The sequence below is a fragment of the Chlorocebus sabaeus genome, chromosome 9 (assembly GCF_047675955.1).
Source record: "Chlorocebus sabaeus isolate Y175 chromosome 9, mChlSab1.0.hap1, whole genome shotgun sequence".
Taxonomy (NCBI): Eukaryota; Metazoa; Chordata; class Mammalia; order Primates; family Cercopithecidae; genus Chlorocebus; species Chlorocebus sabaeus.
This window is the reverse complement of record NC_132912.1, coordinates 65,976,606-65,991,685: the sequence shown is the minus strand read 5'-3', so window position 1 is coordinate 65,991,685 and position 15,080 is coordinate 65,976,606. Positions and strand designations below refer to the sequence as shown.

The window sequence follows — 15,080 nt, the reverse complement described above, 5'->3', positions numbered from 1 at the left end:
TGAGGCAATCTGAATATACTTACATGTCAATAAGCTGCTGATATATTTGGCCTCAAACCTGTCATGTTATTCTATAATTACTAAATATACATGTATACTGTTTTTCTGTGTGGTTTATTCTCTTTGCTGTTTTTAAATTTTTTATTCTGGCATTTTGGAAAGGTTTATATTTCTTTTCTAGCCATTAGCTTTTCTTTTAAGTGTGCTTTTTATGGTGGCCTCAATCCCCTTTTTTCTTATAATGTTCTACTCTCCAATCAGTTTTAAATGATATCCTTTGATTCTCACCTATTATCTATACAACAGTGATTTTATTCTGCATTTTTCTCTCACTTCTTTGTTTTAAAATTGTGTTACTTCTGCTTTGTCAGAATATGCAGTGCTTAAAAACTATCTTCTTTCCATCCTTTTAATTTATGATTATAATTATCTTATTAAATGTAATGAGGTTTACCAACAATAGTCCTGTGTTTGAGTTTTTCCCCAATCATGCTTGGATGAAGCTTATCTTCTAATACATTTATCAGGAAAGGCATATGTGTACAGTAAGTATCCTCTGTGTTCTCTTTTTTCTATTACTTTATACTTTGTCGTAAACAAAGACAGCTTGGCTGTAGGTAAAATCCTTGACTTTATTTCTTGGAAATAATGTTCTAGTATTGTCTTGCTTTGTGTATGGCTCTTGAAGTCTAAGGCAGCCTAACTTTCTTTCTTTCTTTTTTTTTTTTTAAGAGACAGAGTCTCACTCTGTCACCCAGGCTGGAGTGCGGTGTGGTATGATCATACTTTACTGCAACCTCAATCTCCTCAGCTGAAACAATCATCCAACCACAGCCTCCTGAGTAGCTGGGACTACAGGCATGTGCCACTATACCTGGCTAATTTGTTGGGTTTTGTTTGTTTGTTTTGTTTTGTTTTTGTTTTTTTGTAGAGACAGGGATCCTGCTATGTTGCCCAGGCTAGTCTCAAACTCCTAGCCTCAAATGATCCTCCCACCTCAGCCTCCCACAGTGTTAGGATTATAGGCATGAGTCACCCAGTCCCTAGCCTAATTTTCTTACTCTTATTAGTAATTTTATCTATTTGCCTGTAGGCCTGAAAAAAATTTTTTCATCATTAAGGTCTAATAATTTTACCAGAATGTGTCTTAGACCCTTCTTGTTTGGGGTCAGTTTTTCCAGGTATGCAATAATAAGCTGGAAATATAGTTTCTAGCTTATATAGTAATATGGTAGCCTGCACATGCTTTTACACCAGCAGCACATCTTTTAAATGTGTAGATTTAAATTTTCTTCTATTTCTGGAAAGTTTTCTTAGACTATATTTTAAATATACTATTCCATTGTGTTATTTTTTCCTCAAGGATTCTGTGTTTATATTGGATCTTCTTTGCCTGTCTTCCATTTCATCTGCTTTCTCTCTTTGTTATGTCTTTCTTATCTCATTTTCATTCTTTTGGTTGTTTGTCTTCACTTATTCAGTGTACCTTTTTACATTTTCACTTTATCAATGTATTCTGCATTGCGCACTTTGTAATTTACTTCTGGGATTTTTTTTTTCCTTTTGTTGCATTTCTTTCTGGATTACTTTGTCCTAGTAATGTTGAAGACATGTCATATATTGTTTTTTTGTACTTCTTATGACTTATTGACAGAATATGAAGATAAATGTGGTTTCAGATTATTGCTATTATCCTGAAATAGATTCTGAACTGTTTTTCTGTGCTACTACTTTAGTACTGTAATTTAGGAATGTCATTTATATTATCTTAGATTTACTTTTCCTCTTGTTCTATCCTTTTCTTACTAATTTATTGTATTACCTTTGTTAGTTCCTATTTCATTTTGCTTGCTTTACACAGTCCTGACCTCCATTTTATTTACTATATTTTTATCAGTGTCTTTTCTCCATTTCTTTGATGGTCGTATTTTTCTTTCACACTCTCTTCAGCCCAGCCAGTTTGTGTTTCACCATCTGTTAATATGTTTAATTATAACTTCTCTATACTTTGGTGTCTCTGCTTAATAGGGATAATTGCTTCATGAATTTTGTCCATGCATTTGCTTATAATTGATGTGTGTTCCATTACTATATATTTCTGTTAAATGTCTTGTATATGTCATTTACTTTGCTACTTTTTTTTTCTTCTATCCTCATACAAATTCTGTTCTGGTTCCTTTTTCATTTCCCATCTTTGAATATGGTGTTTCCCTACACCAGCTATTTTACATGAGGTTTAATTAAGGAAGGGGTTACACATGTATTTCATACTATGAAGAACTGTCCATATGATACACATATACCAGTTCAATTAATGGTCTTAACTCAGGACAATACAAATAGTAACTATTGTTTCCTACCACCATCCCTAGGCACCTTATATTGGATTTTCTTTTCCTTAACCCTTGGAGACATCTAGGGAAGATTCATCGTAGTTTTTAGACACTTTCAGCTATTAAGAAAATTGCCCTGCTTTTGGTTATTTAAACAAATTTTAAGTCTGTTGTTAAAAATGTCAGTCTTACTGTATTTGTATTAGTCCTTTCTTGCACTACTTTGAAGAAATACCTGCAACTGGGTAATTTATAAAGAAAAGAAGTTTAATTGGTTTATGGTTCTGCAGGCTCTGCAGGAAGTGTGGCTGCGGAGGCCTCAGGAAACTTTCAATCATGGCAGAAGGGGAAGCAGGCACATCTTACATGGCTGGAGCAGAAGGAAGTAAGACAAGGGGGGAGATGCTACACACTATTAAACAACTATATAGCTCATTGGGAACTCATGCACTATCACAAGAACAGCAATGGGAAAAATCCACCCTCATGATCCAATCATCTCCCACCAGGCCTCTCTTCCAACATTGGGGATTGCAATTTGACATGCAGCTTAGGTAGGGACACTGAACCAAACCATATCATTCTGCCCCTGGCTTCTCCCAAATCTCATGTCCTTCCTACAGTGCAAAATAGAATCCTCCCTTCTCAACAGCACCCCAAGTCTTAACTCATCTCAGCATTAACTCAAAAGTCCACAATCTGAAGTCTAATCGGAGACAAGGCAATCTCTTCTGCCTCTGAGCTTGTAAAATACAGTTAGTTACTTCCATGATACAATGGAGATACAGGCATTGGGTAAATACTCCTGTTCCAAAAGGGATAAATCAACCAAAAGAGAGGGGTTACAGGCCCCATGCAAGTCCGAAACCCAGCAGGGCAGTCATTAAATCTTAAAGCTCCAAAATAATCTTTGACTCTATGTCTCACATTCAGACCACACTGATGCAACGAGTAGGCTCCCAAGGTCTTGGGCAGTTCTGCATCTGTTGCTCTGCAAGACTCAGCTCCCGTGTCAGCTCTCAAGGGCTGGCGTTGAATGCCTGCAGCTTTTCCAGGTGCATGATGCAAGCTGTCGGTGGACCTACCATTTTGAGGTCTGGAGGATAGTGGCCCTCTTCTCACAGCTCCAATAGGCAGTTTCCCAGTGGGGACGCTCTATGAGGGCTCCAACCCTACATTTCTCCTTTGCATTGCCCTAATAGAGGTTCTCCATGAAGGTTCATCCCTGTAGCAAACTTCTACCTGGACATCAGGTGTTTCCATATATCCCCCGAAACCTAGGCAGAGGCTCCCAAGCCTCAACTCTTGCCCTCTGCATATGCACAGGCTGAACACTATATAGAAGCTGCCAAGGCTTACAGCTTGCACCCATTGGAGCAGTGGCCTGAGATGTATCTGGGGCCCCTTTTTCCATGGCTGGAGTGACTGGGACACAGGGAGCAGTATCAAGGTTGCACAGGGCAGCTGGTCCCTGAACTTGGCCTAGGAAAGCACTCTTCACTTTTATGATTCTAGGCTGGTGATGGAAGGAGCTGCTGCAAACATCTCTGAAATACCTTAGCAGCATTTTCCCCACTGTCTCGGCTATTAACATTTGGCTCCTCTTTACTTATGCAATTTTCTACAGCCAACTTAAATTCCTGCCCAGAAAATTTCTCTTTTCTGCCACATGGTCAGGCTGTACATTTTCCTAACTTTCCAAATTCTGTTTCCCTTTTAAATATAAGTTCCAGTTTCAGATCATCTCTTTGCTCACATATATAAGCATATGCTGTTAGAAGCAGACAGGATACATCTTGAATGCTTTGCTGCTTAGATATTTCTTCTCCCAGATACCATAAATCATCTCTCTCAAGTTCAAAGTTCCACATTTCCCTAGAGAAGAGCACAATGCTGCTAGTCTTTTTTGCTAAAGCATAGCAAGAGTGACCTTTACTTCAGTTCCCAAGAAGTTCCTCATCTCCATCTGAGACCTCCTCAGTCTGGACTTCACTGTCCACAGCACTATCAGCATTTAGGTTACAACTACTTAACAAGTCTCTAGGAAGTTCCAGACTTACGCTTATCTTCCTGTATTCTTATGAGCCCTCCAAACTGTTTCAACCTCCGTGTGTTACTGTGTTCCAACGTTGCTTCCACATTTTCAGGTCTCTTTATAGCCATGCCCAAGTCATAGGTACCAATTTTCCATATTAGTTTGTTCTTGTACTGCTATAAAGAACTACCTAAGACTGGGTACCTTAGAAAGAAGAGAGGTTTAATTGGCTCATAGTTCCGCAGGTTCTACAGGACATATGGCTGGGTAGGCCTCAGGAAACTTACAACCATGGCAGAAGAGGAAGCAGGCACATCTTAAATGGCTGGAGCAGAAGGAAGAGAGACAAGAGGGAGGTGCTACACACTGTTAAACAACTAGATCTCATTGAGAACTCACTCATTATCACAAGAACAGCAAGAGGGATATCTGCCCCACTAGGCCCCTCTTCTAACATTGGGGATTAAAATAAACACTCATCTAAACCATATCAGTGTTTACGTTTTTTATTTTTATTATTTTATTACAAAGCTCAGCTTTCCAATATACTCTGCTTATAAATTGAAATTTTTGATATTATTTAAAATATCAGTTCTCCCTGCAGTGGCCCATAGAATCAATGCCTTTCCAACCAAAAAACAAGATTTTTGTGAAACTTTACCATACATTTCTATGGAAAAGCAAAAAGGCAAGAATAATCAAACTACTACTGAGGAGGGACAACAAAGAGAAGTGAGATGTAGCCTACCATATATCCGAACATTCTGTGGTTTTTGTAATGTAGCAGTTCGCTATTAAGACAGTGGTAAACCAGTGTAATGGGACAGAGAGGACAGAGACAGATGCCTTCGTTTCCATAAGGAAGTGGTTGATTATTCAATAAATGGTGCTGAGATAATTCTTTTTTCATAACAAAAAAATGAAATCAAATTTCTATGTTATACTATACACAAAAATCAATTTCAGGTGGATTATAGATCTAAATATGAAGGTAAAATGACAGAACTTTTGGAAGGTAACTTTTGAGAATATCTGTATGATCTCAGGTGTGGAAAAATTTCTTGAGCAAGACACAAAAGCATAAAGGCAAAGACTACTAAGTTGTACTACATTAAAATTAAGAGCCTTTGTTTATCAATAGATACCTTTAAAAGACTAAAAGGCAAGCCACTGAGTAGGAGAAGACGTGACACACATAACCAAGAAAGAATTAATATCCATAATATATTTTAAAAATTTTAGTAATCAATATAGAAAAGACAACACAGAAGAAAAATAGTCAAAAGATACCAACAGGAAATTTACCTTAGAAGAAAATCACATGTGTATTGAAGGAATGAAAAATTGGCTGGGTGTGGTGGCTCACACCTATAATCCCAGCACTTTGGAAGGCCAAGACAGTGGGATCACCTGAGGTCAGGAGTTCGAGACCAGCCTAACCAATATGGTGAAACTTCGTCTCTACAAAAAAATACAAAATATTAGCCAGGTGTGGTGACGTGCGCCTGTAATCCCAGCTGCTCCAGAGGCTGAGACAGGAGAATTGCTTGAACCTGGGAGGCAGAGTTTGCAGTGAACCGAAATCGTGCTGTTGCACTCCAGCCTGGGCAACAAAAGCCAAACTCTGTCTCAAAAAAAAAAAAAAAAAAAGAGGAATGAAAAACTGTTCTACCTCATCATTAATTAGGGAAATGCATTAGCCAGGCATGGTGGCACATGCCTGTATTTCCAGCAATTCAGGAGGCTGAGACGGGAGTATTGCTTGAGTGCAGGATGTCAAGGTTGCAGTGTGGTATGATCTTACCACTGTACTCCAGCCTGGGTGACAGAGTGAGACTCTGTCTCAGAATGAATGAATGAATGAATGAATGAATGAATGAATGAATGAATGAATAAATAAATAATCCTTTGAAAAATAAGGGAAATTCAAATGTAATCCACAATGAGGTATCATTTTATACCAGCTGATAAAAAATTTGAAGTCTAACAATTTCAAATGCTGCATAAAATTAGAATTACTGATTCTTACACACTTGAAGATACAAATTCCCTACTTTCCCCACAAAATTTTATTGCTTTTGGACACTAATTATATCCAATATCTAGAACGTAGTCTAATAAACTATGAACAAGGCTTCTACCAAGAACATTTAAGACATAATTATGACAACTTAAAATATAAATGGAGGTATGTTTTAAAGATGTTTATTAGAAGACTCAATACTGTAAAGACTTACTATTGTCCATTTTAGTCTGTAATTTCAATGCAATTCTAATTAAAATCCTAACAAGTAGGGGTGTATATGAGTATAAATTGACAAACTAATTTTTACATGTTTTTGGAAAGTCAAAGGATAATAATAGCCAAGACCATCTTCAAGACAGATGAGATGGGAGAATTTAATTTACTGGTGATATGCTTAGGCTTTTCCTCCCACCCAAATCTCATCTTGAATTGTAATCCCTATAATCCCCACGTGTCAAAGGAGAGACCTGGTGGGAGGTGATTGGATCATGTGGGTGGTATCCTTCAGACTGTTCTCATGATAGTGAGTGAGTTCTCATGAGATCTGATATTATAAGTGTCTGACAGTTTTCTTTTACACACTTGCTCTCTCTCTCTCTCACCTGCCATCACGTAATATGTGTGTCTTCCCCTTCTGCCATGATTGTAAGTTTCCTGAGGTCTCCCCAACCATGTGGAATTGTGAATCAATTAACCCTTTTTTCTTTAGAAAATACCCAGTCTTGGGCAGTACTTTATAACTGTGTGAGAACAGACTAATACAACTGGATATTGAGTCATCTTATAAAGTTAAAATAATAAGATATTGTGACATTGGTGCAGTGATAAATAATGGAACAGAATAGAAAACCCAAAAACACACCAACAGATATAGTTTTCCATTTTGATTGTGTGTTGGAGCTAATGTTTAAAACATGTGTTACTTTCATTAGATGTTTAAAAATTTATAATGAATATGTACTTTTAGTCAAAATTTATTTACTTGAGAAGCAAAGTGATGTTGGGGATTATGGCCTCTGAGGCTATAACGTGAGTTTGACCCAAATAATGATCCAAATATGAGTTCCAGTCCCAGTTCTGTCCTGTACTTACTAGATATTTGAGCATCGTTATTCAACTGGTCTGTGGTTCTTAGTTTCTTTATCAATAACACAAGATAATAAAATTACCTCTCAGGATTATGGTGAAAATTTGACATAACAAGTATAATCCTGCTGGCACATGCTGTTCCCTTGATGAGGGGAATTTGTTATTATGTTTCTTAGGAACACAAAACTTCTGTTTATTCTTGGTAAGAATTCGTGTTTCCCAGATCTCTGTGTACTATGTGTTATATTTAAGGTTATCAAATTGTATCCTTGGTAATGGTTGCCAGTGGATCTTTTTTGGAATATGTACAACTCCTTATTCAGAGTGGCTTTCTAATCATGATTAGTTTTTGTAGTTTTGGAAGAGCCATATTGCTGCCCTGTATTCATGAAGCAGTCTTGTAAACACTGATTATGATAGTGTTTTGAAAAATTAAAAGCCTCCAAAATCATTAATATTTTTAAAAATAATGCAGTTAAATATAGAAAAGGATTAGCCATAGATATTTTTTAGTTAACCCTATTGTCATTCATCTAAGTGAGTAGAACCTAATTTTTGTACTTGCTAATAATTGCTATTAAGAATTTTGTTAATCGTGTGTGGATTGTTGCTTGAGTTCAGAATGAATGATTGATAGGGGACAACTCCAAGAAATACAGCACTTACATTAATTTTTTATTATATACAAAAAGCTTTATGAGTTATAGTCTTAAAATCATTAGTATTTATTTCATGAAATATTTCGTTTTGTTTTTTTTTCTGGGGACTTTAAAATTGAGATGAGGATGGTAGAATTTGCCAGTTTATTTTTTGGCTATTTTTTTTTAACCCATCTTATTTTGAAAACAAATTTAGTAATATTTTTCTCAACATCCTGAAATTGTGTAACCTATAGAAACTTCCCATTGTCTTTTTAACCTTATTCTTAAATACCACATTTAATATAGGATAAATAAGTCACAAAGCTTGCTTATCACAACAGAATATTGTATTTAGCTTTCCATCAGAGCTTTTGGGAAAGACCTCACAGTATTGTACTGTGTCCTAAGATGCAAAGTATCAGGCTTTAAATATTGAAAATAAGGGAAATGCCAATCGAAAATTAGGAAAAAATGTTAGAACCGTTAAAAACAGCATATTGAAGCCTGCATTATTTGGCTTATCTAAAAAATCATATGTTTTCAGCCCATCAGTACTTATAGTCATTCATTTAATGTTTTAAGAAGGAGACATAATCCACCCTCACCAAGTGATTTAGTATAGCATCCTAACTAATAGTGACTTAATGTGTCCAAATGGCGTACAATGAGAAGTATGGAACACTGTATACTTTCTTGCCTAAGATACTTAACTGAATCTAATCATAAAGCAAGTTCAGATATATCTTCACTGTGGAACGTTTCTATAAGACAATGGCCTGGACTCTTCAAAAATGCCACTGTCATGAAAGACAGGAAAGAAAATAGAGACTGTTTCAGATTAAGGGAGACTAAAGAGACTTAAGCAAATGTAATACTAGATCTTTGACTATATGTTAGATAATATTACATCACTGCCACATTTTGTGCTTATATAGGAAAATGTCCTTGGTCTTAGAAGATACATACTGAATGTATCATAATAGGGTCATAATGTCTGCAACTTATTTTCTAGTGGTTTAAGGGGAAAAAAGACGTGTGTGTGTCTGTGTGTGTGTGTGTGTAAAGAACATGTTCTAATTGATACATATAGGTAATAGTATAGGAGTGTTCATTTGTACTACTCTCAATTTTTTCTATAGGCTTGGTTTCAAAATGAAAATTTGAAAAACCTTCAGGGAAAATATGTTTAAAGTATGATAATAATAACAAATTAGCACACTAGATAAACTTTTTATAGCTTTTGTGAGTTTTTCCCTCAGAAAATCATATTTATGTAGATAGCAGGATTCTTCTCCTCTTAAATAAAACTTTCATAAATTTCAGATGTCAGAAATGGAGACATCTAAATTGTTTTTCCATTTCATCTCTAAATGCTAATGAAAATTGGACTTTTATGACATTAAAGACATTTAATTGATCTATGTGGGATTTCATGTTTAGCTTTGTTCAACAGCTATATATTGAAGATTTAGGTGATGAGATTGAGTAGCTAATCTTATAGGCTCTCTATTGAGGTTGTCCTGATCCCATCACTTACCACCTTTGTGATCTTGGACAAGTAATTTGAGATATCTGTGCCTCATTCTCCTCAAATATTCAACAGGATAATAATAGTACATACCAGTTTCTTAGGATTTTAGTAATGCTTAAATGAGTTAATATATTTGGAGCACTTAGGAAAGAGCCAAGTACACAGTAATTTTCTAAAAATTGTACCTACTTATTATGTGGATCTTTGCTGAGGAAATATGAGTAAGCATACAAGACTGGACAGCCATTGAGTAATGAAGATGTTTTACTCACAGGCAAGGTAATTATGCCTTTTATATTAAAAGAAAGTTCATATGGAACACTTTGCTTATATGCTTCATCTTCTTTTCAATCAGATAATAAGTTCTCCAGTGTGGAAGGGAAATGTCAGCCTGACACTTAAAAATATACTTGTCAGAGATTATATAAGTGTCAAAATAATACTATCTAGAGAAATTCAGGACATTTGGATAAATAAAGGAATGTCATGTATTTTGGACAGAACATAGAGAAGTGAGAAAAGGAGACATTCCCAGGCTCAGTGACTTGAACAAGAATAATAATAGCTCAGTGACTTGAACAAGGATACAGATGCATGTAGTATACACAGTGGACTAGACCATTTGTGTGTGTATGTACATATGTGAAACAAATCATTGAAATGTTTGCATTTCAATTAAATTCTGATTTTAAGAATTTATTTTCACCCTGTATCCTGTATATTTGCTAGTATTCTATTTCCTAAGGCATTCTTTCAAACAGCCATATACCTAGCCCTGAAAATGCTGCTGTTATTGTTCCAGATACAAAGCAGGATGTCATAATTTTTTTTTTTTTTTTACTATTCCAACTGGAATAATATGGTTCAACCTAAGTTCTGTACAAAACTACTTAATGATAACTCACAAAATTAAACCAATTTCTATTTTCTCCAGTTAAAATAGAATGCACAGATTTTTTAAGACATAGAACACATTATTATATCTAGTTTCTGAAATCACTAAATGTCCATGGGGAAGAAATAAAATTCTTATGTAAGTAGGAATAATATAATGGGATTTGGAATGCTCTCTTAAGAGATTGTTTAAAATCATGTGAAATAGAGTTTCTATGATTTTTAAAAAATCACAAATAGCATCTATCAGTTTTATCTTTAATAATGTTTGAGCCCATCATTTTGAAAGCATTGGCGCATTTAACCAGTATTTCTGAAAATGAACCGTGGTTCTAGTCATAAGTCTATATGCTTTAAAATTCCTTCCCTTTATTCTTTCTTCCCAAATCCATGACATCTGAATTTCAATAAGGAAGAAAATAAGCATGTTTTTAAAATGTTTTAGAAAATATTTTCAAAATTAGATTAAAACGTTTGAGGAAATAAAAACTTCTTTATGTATTCATTGTGATACTGATTTTTATCAATGTCTTTTTGTAAAAATAACTATATACTAACTTTGAATAGGTTCAACATATGGTATGTGTTATGCAATTAATGATAATGGAGAATGATGTTAAACCCACAAAATATTGCCAGGGATTTACCAACAACCACAAATTTAATTGTATCGAAGATAAGTATAGTTACAAATGCAGTCTTATGTCTTTTTACATTCTTTATATCTAGAGGGTACCAGAGATACTGTATCACTACGCAGTATATGTTCTCCCAGAATATGTTGATGCAATTAGAACAGAGTTTAGGAGCCTACTTTAAACTTTAATAATTATGGTTATTTCCATGGTGCTAGTAAATAAGAGAAAAAACTTTTTGAGCCCATGTCTCAGTGTAGGTCTCCTAAAGGAAAGTGGCCCAAAGTTCGCATACTTCAATACCATTCGTCTCTGCCTGATAACAAAGTGTTTTGTTTTTGTTTTTACCCTTGGACGAGCCAGTCAGTTGATCTTTGTCTTAATTTGTTTCTGGTGGGATTGAACAAGATGTTTGCAAAAGTTTCCTCTAGTTTGAAAATTGTATTGATTTTTTTTCCCCCATAGTAACTCACAGATGACTTCTAAGGTTGGAAGTAATGGTGTACACATTTAGGTACCATGTGTTAGATCAGATTTGTACTCACAGATCTGTGATTATTTTAACTTTATCTTGTTATTTATAAAAATAATTATGTACTTCTCTCTGGGGTTTAATGTCTTTTTATTCTCAAAAAATGTAGTACATTGATCAGCCACCTGAAATACTAGCCCTACAGAATTTTAATAGTTAGGTTTTATATACAGCCATATGTCGATTAAATATCAAATACTGGATCAGCTTAAAATGGACACACAAAAAAACACTACCACATAAGCTATGCAGTGCCTTTTTTCACAGTGCCTTGTAGGTGGAAGATACTCAATGAGTGTTTGTTGATGAATAAAATATCTTCACTTGCTGCATCCCATTTCCTTCCACTTTATTATTTTTTATTTTACTTTATTTTGAGTTGGGATCTCACTATGTTCCCCAGGCTGGACTTGAACTTTTAGATCCAAGCAATCCTCCTGCCTCAGCCTTTCAAGCAGCTGGGACTACAGGGATATGTCACTATGCATGGCTTTAATTTTTATTTTATTATGAAAGTTTTCAAGTAGCAAAAGCGATGTAATGAACCCCATCTACCCATTACTGAGATTCAATAATTACTAAGATTTTGCCACGCTTGCTTTAGTCTTTAAAGAAATTTCTCCACTGAATGATTTACTTTAAAATACTTGACCTCTTGGCCTTTTACTCTGTATTTTAAAGAAAGCTTTAGGAATTTGTGACATAAACCAATAGACAACAAGCTAAAATTTTGTTTTATCTTTATAGCAATTGACTATGTTTTGGTTTGTCTTACCAAAAATTTGATGAATGACCTTTCATTTTCAACTTATCTTTGGTAACTAATAGATAAGTAGGAGTGTATGTAGGTTTACTTATTTGAATTCTTTAAATTTGTGTGTGTGTGTTGCTTTTTCCCCCCATAGAAACTATAAATGGTAGTGTTATTGTGGTTAGGAATATGGGGCTATGGAGTTGGGGAAAATGTGTATGAATCTCAGTTCTACTACTTTACCTTTTGAATGTGGGCAAGACAAGTCTCAGAGTTGTTTTAGTTTTTTAAATTTTAACTTAGAAATAATTGTAGAAAAATAACAAAAATAGTTTAATGAATTCCCATATGTTAATGTTTACCACAGCTATCATATGTATGTATAGTTTTTTTCCTGAACTGTTTGAGAGTAAGCTGCAAAAATAATGCCTTTTAACCTCTAAATACTTGAGGTGCAGTTAGTAAAAATTCACATTTTGTTTCATAACCACAGTATATTTATCAAAACAGGAAATTAACATTGATAAAGTATTACTGTCTTATCTAGATATCTTATTCAAATATTTTCAGTTATGCCACTAATACCCTTCATGGCAAAAGAAAAATTATTCTTAGGTTGAATCCAAGATCACATGTTACATTTAGTTGTCATATCTCTAGAAACTGCTGGTAGTCCTAGCTATTTGGGAGGCTGAGGAGGGAGGATCACTTGAGCCCTAGAGTTCGAGTCTGACCTGGGCAACATAATAAGACTCTGTCTCTTAAAAAAAAGAAAGAAAAGAAAAGAGAGAGAAGAAGAAGAAAACAGAATAAGCTCGTGGACTGTTATAAAGGCAATAAATGTGACGTAAAGGATGCTAACCAAAACAGATAAATAGTAAAAGGTTAAATAACAGAGGACTTAGCTATTCATAAGTACTGACAAATTTTAATGATCGGTCAAGGAATGATGTGACGTTAACACATCTGACTTTATCTTCCATGACTTTGATATTTTTGAAAAGTATAGGCTGTTTATTCTGTAGAGTGTACCTTAATTTTTTTGTTTGTTTCTTTATGATTAGATTTAGGTTATGCCTTTTCATAAAATACTATGGATATGACCTATCCTTCATGTATCATATTATGAGGTACATGATACCTGTTTTATCCTATTGCTGATGATGTTACCCTTTGATCTTAAGATTATATTTTCAAATTTCTCTACCATAAAGTTACCATTTTCCTTTTGTAATGGATCTCTTGTGAGAGTACCTAACTATCTTATTTCTCATTACATATTCACATGCTAGTTTTGACTTCCATTCTTCCTAGAGACAGTTATTACTACGGAGGTTGCCAAATAATGATTTTTTTTTCATTCCATCATTTTTTCTGCATTTGTTAGTTGGCTTTCAGCCTCAATTTTTACATCTGTAAAATGAACCTAATTAATGTAAAATTGGTTAATAACACCCAAATCATGTAGGGTATAAGATAATACATTTTATTTTATTTTATTTTATTTTATTTTATTTTATTTTACTGAGACAGAGTCTCAGTCTGTCACCCAGGCCAGAGTGCAGTGAGTGACGTGATATGGATCATTGCAGTCTGGAACTCCTGGGATCAAGTGATCCTCCCACCTCAGGCCTCCCTAGTAGCTGAGACGACAGGTGTGCACCAACACACCCAGCACATATATATATGTAAAGGTGAGGTTGCCCAGGTTGATCTCAAAATCCTGGGCTCAAGTGATCCACCCACCTTAGCCTCCCAAATAATACATTGATTTGGGACAATTCTTAGCACATAGATCTTTAAAATAGTAGATATTATAATTTTTATTATGCTAGTATCTACTTTACAGTTAAAGAAATAGATCATTTTAAAGATCTTTGAAAGGTCATAGGAAATGTTAAAAATATCAAATATTTTATGGGTACCTACCATGAATGGTTTACCTCATCTTTGGTAGGGTCAGAAGTGAGATGATGTAACAGCCATCATATGTATGTATATTTTTTTATTTACCTGAGACAGTTTTTGGTTATTTAATGCAGAAAATGCATTTGTAGTGTACTTCATATGATATGCAGTACTTTAAATACTTGTTGTAATATAGTCATTTAATAGGAGAGAAACATAGAGACATGGTAAATTAAGTTTTGATTTAGCATACTGAATGATGAAATATAATTATTTATGGATATTTTAATTCTTTAAAATTTTTTAAATTAGTATTTTAAAATAATATATGTACATAGTTTACTGATTTTGTCCTTAAGGGTATACTGTGGAAAAGAGCAATACCCTGCCTGTACTTTGACAACCCTTTTAGCTATTTCTTATCTACCTCTGTATTTTTATCACCTAATCCATCCAGGTTAGATATTATGTACTTACCAACTTCCTACTATGATAAAATAAACATTTATCTCTCTTATACACATAGATTCTGTCCTCTCCTCCCCCTCTAATTCTCCAGTAGAGTTTTTGATAAATCAGTTTTCAGCATAAATAATAATATACAGATGTAGGTGTTATTCATTTCTGAGACAAATTATATTCTATGGTGTTTTACAACTTGTAGTTTCTCCTGGAGTTTAGAATTCCCTCATCTTTTTATTTCCT

At 34.5% G+C, this 15,080-nt stretch overlaps 1 protein-coding gene and 1 pseudogene across 2 annotated transcripts in view; one reads left to right on the top strand and one right to left on the bottom strand.

Annotated features, from left to right (window-relative positions):
* Positions 1–4,496, bottom strand: part of LOC103215975 (ras-related protein Rab-5C pseudogene) — a 65,230-nt pseudogene extending 60,734 nt beyond the window's left edge.
* Positions 1–15,080, top strand: part of ADK (adenosine kinase) — a 577,446-nt gene that overhangs the window by 345,798 nt on the left and 216,568 nt on the right. The window lies entirely within an intron of this gene.